The 17,753-nt window shown below is 36.5% G+C and overlaps 1 protein-coding gene across 1 annotated transcript in view; it reads left to right on the top strand.

Annotated features, from left to right (window-relative positions):
• The window catches only part of LOC122797701 (potassium voltage-gated channel subfamily H member 8-like), a 1,282,601-nt gene that overhangs the window by 231,758 nt on the left and 1,033,090 nt on the right, over positions 1 to 17,753 (top strand). The gene's annotated exons all lie outside the window — the stretch shown is intronic.

Below are 17,753 nucleotides of genomic sequence, written 5' to 3'. Positions count from 1 at the left end.
AGCAATCATATAGCAAGCATACCACATGCATATATGGAACCATAGTGGCCCTGACAATGGCATGCAGGTGAAATAGTCCGTAACAGGCCAGCAGTGATAATGTCCCCACAGGGAACATGGCTACTAACACATAGCACAAAGCATGGTACAGTACAATATATGTCCTAATGGTAGGTAAGCTGTAGCCATACCTATTGAGTTGTGTGAACAGTTTGTTGTCACTGATATGGTGGGGGGGAGGACATAGATGTGTATGAAGAACTATGGTAACCTTGCTGTATGAGTTGTTCAGACCTGTTTCCATCTTTATGTCTTTCAGGCAAGATGTCCCACAGCCATTACCAGTATATTCAACGGTGGAAAATTAGGTTATACTGAACCACCTGATACAGCACTACCAGGTTCTCTTTGGCAGGACAGCCCATAAGCAGCAGGAGTGGATCTCCCTATGGAATGATCTAGTCCACAGGGTCAACGATGTCGGCCTGCATAACCGCAGTTATGAGCATGTCCAGCATCACTGTAGTGACCTGCTTTGTAATGCCCGTCAGCATGCTGCTGCAGTCAGGGGAGATCACCTCACAACAGGGGGGGTCATGCTATCCATGTGTAGGCCATAGTTGTCAAGCATCTGCAAAAAGGCTGAAGGTGGGGAGGGTGTGTCATCATGACACACCAGTGCACTGCAGCAGGGATCCTAAGGATGCTAAGAATGGCTGTATCTGCACACAGTCAGGTTCAGGAACTGTGTCAGATGTAACCCTAACTCCACAGCAATAGTGATGGCAGTGTGTGAACTCCAAGGGATGTGTGCATGAGTAGACCTTGCAATCATGTAGAGTTGGGTGACATGTGTAGGGCAAGACTGACCATATACTGGCAAATGCAGATGGCCCGTGCTAGTATACCCCTGCCAGGAATAGTGATTGGTGTACTACACATAACAATAGGTGCAAAAAAGAAGTCATGATAAGGGTGTGCACACATATGCACCTACAGAGTATATGCATCGTGGTCAGCATAACACATTTCTTAGACACTGCATGTGAATGTACAGGACATATGTCACATATCAGGCTCATGTAATGTTAATATATGTAGTGATGTGGTCCCATGGCATATCACGGAAGAGTGCGTCATATCAATAACGGTGTGTACACTCTCTATAGCCATGGTTAGGCTTGATGGTTGTCATTGTGATAGTATCGTATTGGTCATACATGCACCGCTGATGTTGAGATCTGTAAACCAGACATAGGGCATTCACAAATGACATCTGTCCACATATCATCACAGGTATGTGTCGCTCAAACACATAGGGGCTGTGTGCATTAGAGCAGACATAACTGACACAGTCATACACATCCAGAAATGGTTTGTACACCTGTTGGGTTTGATGCACAGTACATGGCAGAGTGCAGAACAGGTGCACAGCAATACTGTGTACATGGGCGCAGTGTTTTCCAGTGGAAGGGACATTGAAAGATTAGTATTATTCTGTTTTATTCACTGTCTTTTCAAACTGTTGCTAGCATGATTATTAGCCTGAATAAAAGCTGCAAGAATAATATGAAAGGGTTACTTAGAAATAGAGTAAAATGCTGAGAAATAGAAAGTATATGTGCTGGCAAACATATAACAGCTTAAATAGATATTGGCATCCATGCAAAGGAGTATGTTATTGAGAAACAAAAGTCTGTAAAAATAATTACGTAGATGGCAGCTACAAGGACATCCATGAAGTAAAGCTGAAACATCAAGCAAGAAACACAGATAAGCGCTGGAACACTGCGTTTCAGATAACTGAGTTTCCTTGGACCACCAAGCTTAAAGAAAGGGCAAATCATAAATTAGAAAAACAAAGAAAGAACTGTTTTACATCAGACTCTGGAAATATACCAGATCGTCTGGTATAAATGTAACTATGCATAAACAGACTTTGGAAATTTGCTATAGAGAGCTGACAGCATATGTGTTGCGTGTTTGTAGAACCAAAAGTCAAATGTAACAGAAATGTCGTACTAACTAAAGCAGTTTACCTCTGTGTATTTATTGTACTTAGTACAATCCAATATTTAAAAGTAGCTGTTCATACTAAGAGTTAATATACTGTAATGTGCTTGCATGCAAATGTAAATAACAAGAAGCAACCAACAGAAGGCAGCACAAAATCCTTCAATGGTGAGCCACAGTTGACGGACCACATGGTTTCTCTTTGTGACAACTACAGCTACTTTTTCATTTTATTCAGTTAGTACATCCAGTTTCAGTGCAAACGTTTGCCTCCTTCTTCTGCACAGTATCCAGTAGCAAAACTTTGCATCTCTGCAAGTTTCACAGGTCCTGTACATTTTCACCGCTGAATCTGCCAGCAGTGTTGACCAACTTTTGGGAGAATCAACGAGGGACTTTCCACGCTTTCTCGATGGAAGACTTAATCACCTTCCAGACAGAAACTGGTAATTCTCTTTTTGTTTCTCATTCTACAGTATGGATGTCATAAATAACAGAACTGTAAAGTGTAACGCTACCTTTCAGGTAAACCAGGAGTAATAGTCCAGCACATGTATTGTCAGGATTTAAAGATCGGTATAAACACAACTGTAGCACATGCAGTACTTTATTAGTTAATCTTCATGTCAATGCTTTATGTAAATGCATTACGTTTGACTGGTATCTTAAACAGCAACATCATTTGTATGACAGTAAACATTTATGTCCTGTCACCACATGTAAAATGTTAATTTCACAGTTACAATTTCAGTCGTCAGTTATTTACAAGATATTCTGTACATCTTGCTAGACAAAAGTGGCATAAAACCACTGCACAATACAAAACAGGTAAGAACAGAGACAAAGTTCATGTTGAACTGACAAAAAGATTTAATAAACTTCAAGACACAATCAGAGTGAGTTCAAAAAGTTCAGACAACATATGCAAACACTTTTTCAAAAGTGCGTAAGAGCTTTAAAGTCAACAAAACAAAATACTGCCAAATATAATCTGGTTAGTAAAAAGTTAAAGCAACAGCAGTTAATTGCTCTAATAAATAATTTACAAGGTACTATTTTACCTTTAGAAAATGGTTAAGCGTTCACAGCACAAACTTTCATTCAGTTAAAGCAAGGTACTTATATAGTAATTTTAAAACCATTTCAAATAACAAAACAGTTCTAAGTCATAGAAATCAAATGAGAGTAGTTAGACGCAGAAAAGACATGACGTCACAAGACTGACATGCATGAATTTTTTTTTTCATCTAAAGTGCAGCAAAAGGCAGACCACAGCAAATGTCAATCATGTAAATATATCTGTTTTAAGTACGTGTTAATTAAGTCAATATCTCTTTTGTTTCTTAATATTTTGTAATTGTATGATACCATCAAAAATAGCAAAGACTCCAGATAAAACAGTATTCAAAAGCATTATTATGCATACTTAGGCAAATTACGAATATTAAGTTGCAAGAATATTTTAATGAATGATTGAAGGTACGCGTAAGTGCTAAAGGAGTTATGGGTTAAGCGTCTGGAATGCGCAAAAAGAAAAAGTATGTGAGCTCAAATCTTTCCAGGCTGGAATGGGTAGTTACAAAACAATGTTGCATAACATAAAGTGTTACTGGTACTGAAGTTTATAAGGTCAAGGAAACAAGACTGGTTGTCAGGCCTAATGGCTTACATTTTTCTAAAACATTATTGTTAAGTATTCACGTACAGCATTAAGCAAAAAGCACAAAAGTCTAATCCTGTTTACTAATTGTAATAAGATGTCACAATTGTGTATACATGTCATTAATAATCTGTTTGCAAGTAAATACTACGAGTACAGTCAGTACATGGGCTATAGTATGCAATTAAATTATGCATGTCCCTTTACAAAAAGGGAGGGTACAAATAACTACTAGTAACAGTAAACGTCTTTTCAAAATTGGCAGCAGCAAAATAAATAAGCAAATGTGTAAAAGCAAAGTGTCACAGTCTACTTAACAGCCAAAAGGGCAACCATACATTCAATTCTCACAGCATAAAACAAACAATACTGCAATAAAATCATATATACTACAGGGGAAAGGGCATGCTTTCAATTTTACACTAACTGTGTAAACAGTACTGCAAAAGAGACTTAAAGGTGCAAAGTGGTAATACATTTTAATTTTTCAAGTAATGTAATTACTGTTAAGGGATAAAACCAAAGTCCAACCAAAAATGCAGAAAAAGGCTGTCCAAATACCAGTAAAACGACCAATAGTCCATCAATAATCCACTTTATTGAAAAACGAACACAGGAGCAACTACCATAAACGCTTTTGTCTTAGGCACAAGACTTCATCAGATACTCCTTCATTATTTTATTAGTCTTTTATACAAACACCAATTAATTAACATTCATGATTAACCATTTAAAGCAACATCATCAAAAATAATAAAATGTCATCCTAAACCAATATCTAATACTATATTGAAATTTAAAACCTCAAAAATTATATTATATGTTATGTATATAGCCACCTACTAAAAATATTCCTAAATATTAGATCTAAAAAACATTAAATCAAAATTAATAAAAACATTTTATATATATATATATATATATATATATATATATATATATATATATATATATTTATATTATATTGTAAATACTTAATCACATGTGCAACTATGCAAACTTATGAAACAGGTAGTATAATTACACTGTGGAAGCTTTTTGTACCAAAACTGGTTTAACAGAAATATATTCATTTAATCCAGGTGGTGCATTAGACCTTAACCTGAGTTGCCATACCAATTCTTTATTTAGTAACATATTTTTGTAGTCACCACCTCCAATGTGATTTCTAATAACGTCAATAATGCCAAATTTATATCCACTAAAAGTACTGCAGTGAATAGAATGTTTATGTAACATACTAGAATCTTTCTTATTTTTAACATTGTAACAGTGTTCATAAATTCTGTCCTTGAATGCCCTTTCAGTTTTACCCACATAGTATGCAGGGCATTCATTACATACAGCCAAATATACTAACATCTTTGTACAGCAGTTACCTCTGCAGAATCTAACAACACTCCCCATGCCATTTTCTAATTTAATACTACCTTCTTTCAAAATATTGGAACACTGTTTGCAACCACCACAGGGAACTGTGCCCTTGCCATCATATTTATTCCGGGGCATATTTACCTCAAAAGTTTTTTTAAGACTAAAACCTGTCCTAAAAGAAAATGAAGGTGTTGGCTCAACAGATTCAAACAATTCCCTGTGTGTTTTTAGCAAACTCCAATTATCCCTCAATATTTTCATAAAAGTTTCAGAGAAGTCATTGTGTTCTATTACACAGGCCCTATGATATTTATTAGTGTTTTCCATTACCATGTTGTTATTACTATTGATCATATTAAACTTATCATTCAAGGGCTTACCTAAAAGTGGTATATATTTGTGTGTGTTATATATTTGTGACTCCAACCTCTATAAACCTCCCCCAATACTGTATCAATAAATACTTCAGGGTATCCCCTCTCTATAAACATCAATTTTAATTTTCTAAAGTCCTGCTCTAAATCTATAAACTCCGATGTCATACAAGCAATACAAACTCTTTGCCCTTTGATTAAACTTTTTTTCATAAACATAGGATGGTTACTGGAAACATGTAAATAACTGTTACACCAGGTAGGCTTTCTATAAATTTTAGACGTAAAACCAGTATCTGTTTGGGAAATTGTTATATCCCAATAATTGATAACCTTTTTGTCCCATGTGTATGTAAATCTAAAGAAGGTGGTGCTGTGATTAATGTACTCAACAAAATCTTTGACACTATCTTCTTCACCTTTCCATAAAATAAAAATATCATCCAAGAATCTGACATAAAGGTGGATGTTCCCCGTATACGTACTAGGAAAAACAAATCTGTTTTCCCACTCTAACATAACTAAATTTGCGTAAACGGGGGCACAGTTTGCCCCCATTGCCGCGCCACTTATCTGTTGATAAAATTCTCCTTGAAAGTGTATATAATTATTATCCAACACTACTTCCATTAGTTCTAAAACAAGTTGGATGTTGTCCTGCGACAAAGTGGAAATTTTATATACACTCTCACTAAAATATTTTTGCCCCTCAGTTCTAGGTATGGTGGTAAACAAATCAGTAACATCAATAGTCAAAAAACTAAGCCCTTCCTCCCATACTTCATGGGTAAGTTTACTCAGGAATTCCCAGGAATCCTTGATCAACTGCTCTGTTTTAATAACTATTTCCTTCAACAAATGATCAATGTAAACTGCAATTGGATGTGTCTTGGAGCCCTTTGCTGACACAATAGGTCTAAATGGGGGCTCTTTTATGAACTTTGGGAACACCAAAAATAATGGGAATTTTAGGATTTTGCTGTTTCAAAAAATAATAAGTCTTTCCACTAATCCGATTTTCAAGCATGTATTCTTCAAGCAGGGAATCAATCCGCCCATATGCTATATGAATCTCATTCCTGGAAACTGACGAATATACATTAGTGTCCATCAAGATATTTGTAATCATGTTATTATATTCTTCAGTACCATAAAAAAATAGCACCCCCTCCCTTATCTGGTTTCATAATACGTATATTTTTTAATTCATCAAGTAACACTCTTTCTTTCCTAGTTAAATTATTTCCCCCTCTATATTTTTTGTTATTTCCACTATGTGCTACATAAATTTCATCAGTAACTTGTCTTTCAAAAATCAAAAGAGCAGGATGGAGGGGTGGATTTGTAATACTACCCCTAAAAGGGCCTACTACACTTCCTTCCTCTACTGTTTCATTATTCTTATATATCAAGGCAAAATTAAGTTTCCTCAGGTATAATTTTAAATCAATTAAAACCTGAGCTAAATCTAAACCACGATTAGTCACAAATTTAAATCCTTTAGATAATAAAGAAAGGTGTTCCTTTTTTAGTGTAAGCCCAGTGTAGTTGTATATTTTAAACCCTTTATATTCTGCCACTATACCATTTGAATCTACCTCATAAAAAACTTCACCCCCTTCTAAAGTTCCTTCCAACCCTTGTTGTTTTAGTATAATGTGGGTGGGGGATGTTGGCCTGAATCCAATTTGCATCTGTTCATATTGGCCAACCTCTCTCACCTCCTTGGAACTTGGAAGTTTTTTTGCTGCTGGTAATCCGAAAAAGAATCGAACTTATCCAAACCTCCCTGAAAGTCATGTTTTATTCTGTTTCCTCTAAACTGTTGTAAGTCAATCCCTTCTCTCTCTTTATAACCTATACCCACTTTATTATCTATATTTTTTCTAGGTCCTGGGTAAGCCTTTTTTGAATCATATTGCTGCTTATCCCTAATTAACTTCTTTTGTTTGTTCAAAAGAATATTCTCAACCCTTCTATTTATTCTACACAGTACTTTATTGTACAAATTCTCATATTCATTAAAAAGAAGATCTTTTAAAATGTTGTGATTCAGTTGTTCAACTTCTTTCTTATATAACGCTATTATACTTTCATTACACTTAATAAGCTTTTTAAGTAAATTAATACCACAGTCATCGAAAAAATCATGAAATTCTTCAATAACATCTGAAGTATAATCAACTCCAAAAGGGTATTTAAAAAATCTTAAACCCTGTGGAACTATTTTAGCACCACAACAACATTGCAAATATTCATTGTCCATTTGTACACATTTTAACTTAAAAAGTCTCTTCTCAAAGTTCAAAATCATATCTTTTAATGTAGGTGACTGTCCATTACTATCCGACACTTCCACAATAGCGTTTAAGTCTTTTTCAAAACCAAAGTTAAAATTTTTGGAAATAATGTCACCCATAGACAAAGTGACACCATTGGCATTAATGTCCATATTATCCCCATTTGAAAAAATGTTGTTAACATTATTGACAGTACCTTTTGTAAGTCGAGATGCTGCTAAGCCTTTAGTTTTGTTGACCACCCCAGTAACTGCCTTTGAATGGGTCCTTTCCTTCATTTTGTGCTTACAGCCATCACTGTTTGCTCCGCTGAAGGCCCAAACAATTCCGCTCTACAACCCACCGACGCCTTCTTTGGTGATGATGTCATTGGCAACAAGTTAGAACTACAAGCTCCAGGGGAAGCCAAGCTTGTAAGCACCACACTGCCATTCGGCTCCTTTTTACTGAATAGTTCAATTAATCTTGTTAAATCACCCTTTAGTGCTTTAATCTCCTCTCTCACTGCCAATAACTCGGATTGAGCATTTTTTACATCGTCCAGCACACAGAGGGATCCCTCAATAAGTATAGAATTGCTGGACCTGATTTCAAACGCCATAATCAGGAAGCGGAGTGTAATAAATCCAACTTAAAATAATAATAGATATCTTTAAGCACCAATTCCTTTTGAAAAAAGTATATACCGTATTTGGACAGCCACAGAAACAACTACAAAATACTGTTAAGGAATAAAACCAAGGTCCAACCAAAAATGCAGAAAAAGGCTGTCCAAATACCAGTAAAATGACCAATAGTCCATCAATAATCCACTTTATTGAAAAACGAACACAGGAGCAACTACCATAAGCGCTTTCATCTTAGGCACAAGACTTCATCAGATACTCCTTCATTATTTTACTAGTCTTTTATACGAACACCAATTAATTAACATTCACAATTAACCATTTAAAGCAACATCATCAAAAATAATAAAATGTCATCCTAAACCAATATCTAATACTATATTGAAATTTAAAGCCTCAAAAATTATATTATATATTATGTATATAGCCACCTACTAAAAATATTCCTAAATATTAGATCTAAAAAACATTAAACCAAATTAATAAAAACATTATATATATATATACACATATATATATATATATATATATATATATATATATATATATATATGTATTTATATTATATTGTAAATACTTAATCAAATGTGCAACTATGCAAACTTATGAAATAGGTAGTATAATTACACTGTGGAAGCTTTTTGTACCAAAACTGGTTTAACACAAATATATTCATTTAATCCAGGTGGTGCATTAGACCTTAACCTGAGTTGCCATACCAATTCTTTATTTAGTAACATATTTTTGTAGTCACCACCCCCAATGTGATTTCTAATAACGTCAATAATGCCAAATTTATATCCACTAAAAGTACTGCAGTGAATAGAATGTTTATATAACATACTAGAATCTTTCTTATTTTTAACATTGTAACAGTGTTCATAAATTCTGTCCTTGAATGCCCTTTCAGTTTTACCCACATAGTATGCAGGGCATTCATTACATACAGCCAAATATACTAACATCTTTGTACAGCAGTTACCTCTGCAGAATCTAACAACACTCCCCATGCCATTTTCTAATTTAATACTACCTTCTTTCAAAATATTGGAACACTGTTTGCAACCACCACAGGGAACTGTGCCCTTGCCATCATATTTATTCCGGGGCATATTTACCTCAAAAGTTTTTTTAAGACTAAAACCTGTCCTAAAAGAAAATGAAGGTGTTGGCCCAACAGATTCAAACAATTCCCTGTGTGTTTTTAGCAAACTCCAATTATCCCTCAATATTTTCATAAAAGTTTCAGAGAAGTCATTGTGTTCTATTACACAGGCCCTATGATATTTATTAGTGTTTTCCATCACCATGTTGTTATTACTATTGATCATATTAAACTTATCATTCAAGGGCTTACCTAAAAGTGGTATATATTTGTGACCCCAACCTCTATAAACCTCCCCCAATACTGTATCAATAAATACTTCAGGGTATCCCCTCTCTATAAACATCAATTTTAATTTTCTAAACTCCTGCTCTAAATCTACAAACTCCGATGTCATACGAGCAATACGAACTCCTTGCCCTTTGATTAAACTTTTTTTCATAAACAGAGGATGGTTACTGGAAAAATGTAAATAACTGTTACACCAGGTAGGCTTTCTATAAATTTTAGACTTAAAACCAGTATCTGTTTGGGAAATTGTTATATCCCAATAATTGATAACCTTTTTGTCCCATGTGTATGTAAATCTAAAGAAGGGGGTGCAGTGATTAATGTACTCAACAAAATCTTTGACACTATCTTCTTCACCTTTCCATAAAATAAAAATATCATCCAAGAATCTGACATAAAGTAATGTAATTAGCAGGCTTCAGTTTAATGTTGTTTGTCTTTTCCCGGGTTAGGGATAGCCACAGCAGAACTCCGGTCCACTAATGACTGGCAGTTGATTTTTATGGTGTGGAGTTGCCAGCCCGACACCCAACCTTCAGCGAAGGCACACCCATTTACGCATGTCTTTTGGAGGCCAATCTACCACAGGGAGGACATGCAGACTCCACTCCAGCTAAGAATTGAACAGGAGAACCTCTTGCTGTGAGGTAACAATGCTACCGCTGTACCACCACGGATTCAGCAGGTTTCAGTTTAATGCTAAGTTTAAAAATTAGACTGAGTGTACATTACAGCCATGTATATACAAATGCAAAAACAATCTGCACAAGCAAGTATATTCTGCACAGTATTTAGTAAATGGTTTATCTATGTAAATACACAGTTGCATTCAAGTGTTATATGTATAATAACAAGTCAAAGCTTGACATTTGCACATATGTGTTTTTTTTAAAAACAAGACTGCAATGCCTTTGCAGTAAAATCCTCAAGCATTGTCAACAAATTGCAGTATCTAATAGCAATGGTTGTCATCATTGTGTTGACAATATTAAACTGTGTTAACTTGCTGTATTAAAAGAAAATCTAAATGTTTTGTTTCTCAATGTGTTTCTAGTTAATAGCAATACTTGACTATAGACAGTTTTGTATTTAAAATAAAACTGAGGGAAATGTGTACAGTGATAGATATGTTTAAAAATTTATAAATGCATGTGCACATATATTTGCTAGTTAGATGCATATACACATCTGTTACTATAATATATGTAAAAATAATATAGTTAGTTAAATACATGTATTTCTGTTTGGTAGCATACATATATTCTGGTACAGCTTGAGACAAGCTGAATGTTCAGTGTCTGGAACATGCTTCAAGGACTATAGATAAAAAAGAAGCTGCGAGACAAGGCAACATTCAACACAGACAGCTGTATTTCATTTGCATCATTCTGAGCATCAAAACAGAGGGAATTACAGTATTTCACGAATAAAACTTAGTAAAAAATGCTACACAAAATAGAACATAAGACAATTTCAGTTGTAAAAAGCATACAGCAGTATGTTTAAAAAAATAACATTTAACACAAATATAACAGCATGGTTAGCTAAACAAGGTCAGGCATACATAAAAGTAAAGAAACAATCAAAGACTGACATAAACATTTCAATAAACAGCTCTATTTCTATTAAATGCTGTACATTACCCCCTAAAAATGTAACAGTTCTGACAAGGGAAAACATCATGCAAAAATGTCACAGTGTGTAGACATCAACACAAAAATAAGAATAAACTCAACAGGGGAAAAAGAGGGTATGATTTCTACCAGTACTCTGTTTATTTGTTTAAACAACAAAGTGATACAAAAAAAGGACCATGGTTCTGAATACTTACCATTATGGGTAATAAACCAGTCCTTCATGCAGATCAAGTGGTAAAAGTACCATCCACTTGTACCATGATAGGACAACAATACCAAAAGACAATATTGCACTTCAATATTACTTTTCTAAGTTTTAAAGATACCAAATGCAGATTTAAAAAAACCTTCGTATAAAAAACTAGTAAAACAGGATATCTCACAGATTATAAATTTACAAGCACAATGAAATCTTACTATTTAGTAAGTCATTACACGTATCTTTGATAGACAGATTACAATTTAGTATAAATGGACAATATTGCCTTCAAATTTCAAAATGTTTGTTAAAGTGGCACCACAATTTGTATGTGCGGTTTGAAATAACCCAGTGTTAATAGTAAAAGACAAAAAACAGAAGCTGACACTGCCTATAATTGGTGAGACATATTTAAAAAATGGTCATCATCTGGGACTAAATTGGTTAATACATCCTGTGTTAATAGTTTTAAAAGTCATAATAATAATAATAAGATTACAATAGTTTATATGCTGCAGGTTACAAAGAGTTGCAATAACTCAACAAGTTATGACTGTAAATATGAGCAAAGTGGTAAATGCTGTAAATAGCAATGCTAATAAAACAAATGCAGTTTTTTCTTTTTCTGAAGTTTACTCCATTCCTCAAAAATACAATAAGGGGGAACTGAAAGATTAGTATTATTCTGTTTTATTCACTGTCTTTTCAAACTGTTGATAGCATGATTATTAGCCTGAATAAAAGCTGCAAGAATAATATGAAAGGGTTACTTAGAAATAGAGTAAAATGCTGAAAAATAGAAAGTATATGTGCTGGCAAACATATAACAGCTTAAATAGATATTGGCATCCATGCAAAGGAGTATGTTATTGAGAAACAAAAGTCTGTAAAAATAATTACGTAGATGGCAGCTACAAGGACATCCATGAAGTAAAGCTGAAACATCAAGCAAGAAACACAGATAAGTGCTGGAACACTGCGTTTCAGATAACTGAGTTTCCTTGGACCACCAAGCTTAAAGAAAGGGCAAATCATAAATTAGAAAAACAAAGAAAGAACTAATTTACATCAGACTCTGGAAATATACCAGATCGTCTGGTATAAATGTAACTATGCATAAACAGACTTTGGAAATTTGCTATAGAGAGCTGACAGCATATGTGTTGCGTGTTTGTAGAACCAAAAGTTAAATGTAACAGAAATGTCATACTAACTAAAGCAGTTTACTGAAGCAGTTTGCCTCCGTGTATTTACTGTACTTAGTACAATCCAGTATTTAAAAGTAGCTGTTCATACTAAAAGTTAATATACTGTAATGTGTATGCATGTAAATGCAACTAACAGCAAGATAAACAGAAAGACGTGCATAGAATTCTCAGAATTCTTCAGGCATCACCTACTAATACAGCCCATACATCACACACATGTATACTGTCACTAGCATGGAATGACTATAGCTGCACTGTATGCTGTTAAGGACCATATGTTATGCATGTTGACAGATGGGTAATGGGAGGACTGTGTGTACTATCTTTGTACAACCTCACCTGTAGGTGTATGTGTGTGTGTACGTGTGTGTGTGTGTGTGTGTGTGTGTGTGTGTGTGTGTGTGGGGGGGGGTATTTTGTCTGTAAGTGCAATTTGGTGGAGTGGAAGGGGGTTGATGCATGTAGGATGTGTGTGTGCATGTGTGTGTGTGTTTGTGTGGGTGTCCATGTATGCACGTGTGATTGTGGGGTTGTTCATACTGCAGTACTTCCTTTGGGATCGTGCAGTACATAGGTTCATAGGTTCATAGGTAAGTACTAGGCTATCAGCCCTAGGGCCTATACAGGCCTAGCCAAAAAAGTACCCTGGCTTTCGCCACCCAAGAAAATTATTTTCCTGTGCCACTGTCAAGCAGAGCCACAGAGGTGATCTCTGGGGGGACTTTCCTATTTCCCATCCAATCATCAAGGTTTTTCTTGAAGAGTGCTAATGAGGAGCTTTGTTTGATATAGATAGGTAGTTTTTTCCAGAGTATGGGAAGTCTCTGGGACAGGAATCTATCCCTCCAGCATGTTCTGTTTATTGTGATGACAAGATTTAGGTCCCTAGAGCATGTAGCACAGAGGGATTGGGATCTCTTTAAGTGGAGCATGTCCAACAGCTCTGGGTTTGACAAAGCTTTGTATGTTAACATAAACCAAAAACAGCAGTTCGTGAAGGAGTATAGCAGACCAAATAAGCAGGAACAATCCAGGTATAGCTAAAACTTTAATCCACAGTACTATAACAGACACAATACACAGAGAGTTGCAGTTGATAAGCACTTTCACCCAAAAATGAGCTTCATCAGATCAAATAACTGCTACCCATCATTCCCTTATATACATATCATGAAATGCAATCCAATTATTCAATAAAACAATCACAGTTCATAAAACAATATACTGCCATTAAAATGTGAAATGAGGTATGAACACTATACCTGAATAAGCATCATAATATGTACTTTTAAAAACTGACATGATATACTATAAACAGGCTATATAAAAAATAAATATAGACATGTATATATTATGTATATAAAAAAGCACATATCTATGTATAATTGTGATAAATGTTTATATATAAATATAACAGAATATATCTGAATAGAGAATAAATATATGTATGAAAAATATAAATGCATATGACATATCAACATATATATATATCAATGCAGCATTGAATTTATTAATATAAAACCAAAGGTGCATCTCTAGTAACAACAGATCCATTACACATCATATAGCACATTACACAATAATAAAGCATAGTGGAATATGAGGCTATTCTACCTAGATTTAACATTAATATTCCTTCTTTTTTTCAGAGCTGGTTTTATAGAGGCTCTTTCATTCAATCCTGAGCCCCTATCAGCTCTTAATCTCACAATCCACCTGCTTTCCCTATCCTCAGTATGATTTCTAACATAGCTTTGTATGTTAGGCAGAGATTGCCTCTGAGTAGGCAATATACGATGGAGTAAAGCTGGAGTTTTTTTAGACAATCTGCATAGGCATCTATTTGAGGCAGGTAATCCTCTTTGTGAGGTATTTTTGCAGCCTTTCCAGTTGTTGTATATGTCTTCTGAGCTACATACCAAAAGGGGCGTTGTACTCTATAATGGGTCTAATGAGTGATGAGTAGAGGGAAACAATGACCTCTTTTTTCCTTTTTGAGAAACCTTTTGTGATGAGGTGTGCCATGTAGAAGGATTTCCTGACTACTGTGGCGATGTGATTATCAAAGGAGAGACTACTGTCCACCTGTGTCCCAAGGTCTCTTATCACACTTTCGGTGTTAAGTAGACTATCACTTATATGGTACAGAGTTTTTACCAAAAGGGATGACAATGCACTTTTTGGCATTGAGCTTGAGGCCATGGCTTTAACATCAGGCATCTGTCTCAGTGAGGCCCTTTTGTAGGATGTCCACATCGTTAGGAATTTCAGTTATGGCTCCTAGTTTGCAGTCATCTGCAAACTTCATTAGCCAAAGACCTTCTGTGTTAGCCTGTACTTCAAAAAAGTAGATACCAAACAGGAGAGGACCCAAGCCTGAACCCTGTGGTACTCCACTTGTCACTGGTCGGATGTCGGATTTGGAGTCTGCTACTTTCACAGTGTGGGTTCTGTCAGTGAGCCATTTGGCATCCTATCTTGTTACATAGGGATATATACCTAGCTTAGTGAATTTATCTATAATTCCAGAGTGGGGGGTGGTGTCAGAAGCCTTGGCAAGATCTAGATAGGCTGTGTGAACCACCTTACCCTCATCTATGGCTTTGGTGACTGCTTCAAAGAAGTCAATCAGGTTTAGGAGACATGATCTGCCTTTTACAAACCCAAAATGGGTGGGGTCCAGAGTTTAGAGATTACCAATTTCTTTGTTTATAAGGTCCATTATGATACGTTCCATGGCCTTGCAGACTAGGCTCGTTATGCTAATGGAACGGTAGTTCCTGGGGTCTGTGGTGGCTCCCCCTTTGTGAAGTGGGATAACCATCACTGTGCATCATTCAGTGGGCACAAAGCCTAAGGTGAGGCTATGACTGAACATGGTGCTTAGGTGAGGTGCCAGTTCATTCTGTAGTTCATGTGGAACACAGCCTAGGATGTTGTCAAGTCCCATAGATGCTGTGTTTTTGGCTTGGGAGAGTGTGTTGTTTACCTGTGCAGCTGTGATTACAGGAACTTTGCATTCTTCCGGTATGGAGATGGGCCCTTTAGGGGGTGAGGGGGGGTAAAGTTAGCAATGAACCTATCTGCCAGGATGTTGGCAATATCAGTTGGTTCTGTATATTTAGTGCCACTGTGCTGTAACTCAGAGCAGATCTGAGTGTTGCCATTGAGATTCTTGACATAGATATAGAATGCTTTGTGGATGTCTTCAGAATCAGTGGTGATTTTGTTTTCATAACTAGCTTTGGAGGATTTTATGCAGGGTCTCAGCTTCTTATTGAGGCTGACCAGGGAGTTCTTCCAGTCATGAGACTTTACTATTTTTTGCAACAGTTTCTTTCTTCTGTTGTAGAGTTTGTTTCTGGCAGGGGACCACCAGATTGGCTTCCTTGTTTTGGAGGATAGCACCTTGGTTCTGTTAGGGATAGCACGATCCATGCACTCGTGCAAGTGCTTATAAAGTGTATTTGTGTAGGATTCAGCAGTCGTACCTCTATTGTCTGTCTGCATGGGTGTCATGAAGTTTGCCATTTCTGCTTAATAAGCATGAAGTTGGCTTTGGAGAAATTTTTTACAGTGGTTTCTCTAATGGGGGGTGGGGGCAGGATGTGGGTGTCTAGGCTGATTAGCTTGTGGTCAGATCTGATCAATGAGGAATTGACCTTTGGTGTGGAACACTAGTCAACCATGTTGGTAATGACCAGGTCTAGGATATTGCTGCCCCTAGTGGGGGTGTGAATAAGTTAATCCAAGGCATTGGAATTTATGAATTCCAGAAAACATTGAGCAAAAGAGTTGGTGCATGAGTAGTTTTCCCAGTTAATGGTGGGGTAGTTGAAATCGCCCATTATTAGGGTGTTGGGTTGTACCCTAATATTTTCCAGAGTATCAAGAAATGAGGAGTGGGAATCCTGGGGCATGGTGGGGAATCTGTAGCAAGTTACAGTTTGGATTGTGGTCTTGCCCAGAGTTAGTTGCACTTGGATAATCTCAGATGCATTATGCTGAGCAGCTAGCCTGGAGTTGTGGATATCCTTAATGAATATGGAGACGCCACCACCTTTAGTGTTTCGGTCCAGGTTAGGTGGCCAAAAGGTGTGGTATAAATGATGGCCTGGAAATGCATGGGTGCTCTCTGGAGCCTTGAACCAGGTCTCTGTCACTGCACAGATGTCGATGTTCTCCATTTTAAGGAGTGCCTCCAGTGAATGCATTTTGAGGTTTAGACTTCTAGCATTCTGTAGCATTACTATCAGATTTCGCTTGCTTGTACCTGTTATGCTGGTGAATTTGTCATTTGAACCTTGCCTAAAAAAGGCACTATAGGTGGGGCAAGAGCCTTAACCAGTATCTGGAATGCCAAGGGTGACAAGTGCAGGGCCATCACTTGCAAAGCATCGTGGTCTGTCGATCATGTCATCCCAGGCAGACAGATACTGGATCCCCTTAGAATGACACCAGAAGCTTAGCCAATTGTTGAAGTCAATCATTTTGTCCTTGTACTGTGATATCATTCTGGGTAATGGCAGGATGCTACTCAGGGTTAGGGTCATACCTGCCTGGGCTACAAGATAGGAGAGCTCCTCCATGTCTCTTTTCATGTAGTCCAGGGAGGTATGTCTTAGATCAGTCACAACAACATGGACAATGACAGAGTCATATTTGTACTTGTTGTGGAGTGACCTGAGTGCATGCATTGTGTGGTGGATCCTGGCACCCAACAGGCAGCTGACAGTAACTTTCTCCTTGTTTAGCCTAGTGAGTGGAACATCAGTGTGCCTGACTATAGAGTCACCTATGACTAGATTATTGGGTATGTTGTTATGCCTTATGGGCTGTGGTTGAGTGGCACACTGAGTTTGTGGGCTGTGTGCCATTTGGGTTGTGTTGGGGGGTGGAGGTTGCATGCATTTCTGCTTTGGCAGTCTCTGTTGCTTGAGCTGATTTTTTATTGAGAGCCTCCATG

This window comes from Protopterus annectens, chromosome 3.part1 (genome assembly GCF_019279795.1).
Source record: "Protopterus annectens isolate FY-2018-M chromosome 3.part1, PAN1.0, whole genome shotgun sequence".
Classification (NCBI taxonomy): domain Eukaryota; kingdom Metazoa; phylum Chordata; order Ceratodontiformes; family Protopteridae; genus Protopterus; species Protopterus annectens.
This window is presented reverse-complemented; position numbering and strand designations above follow the sequence as displayed.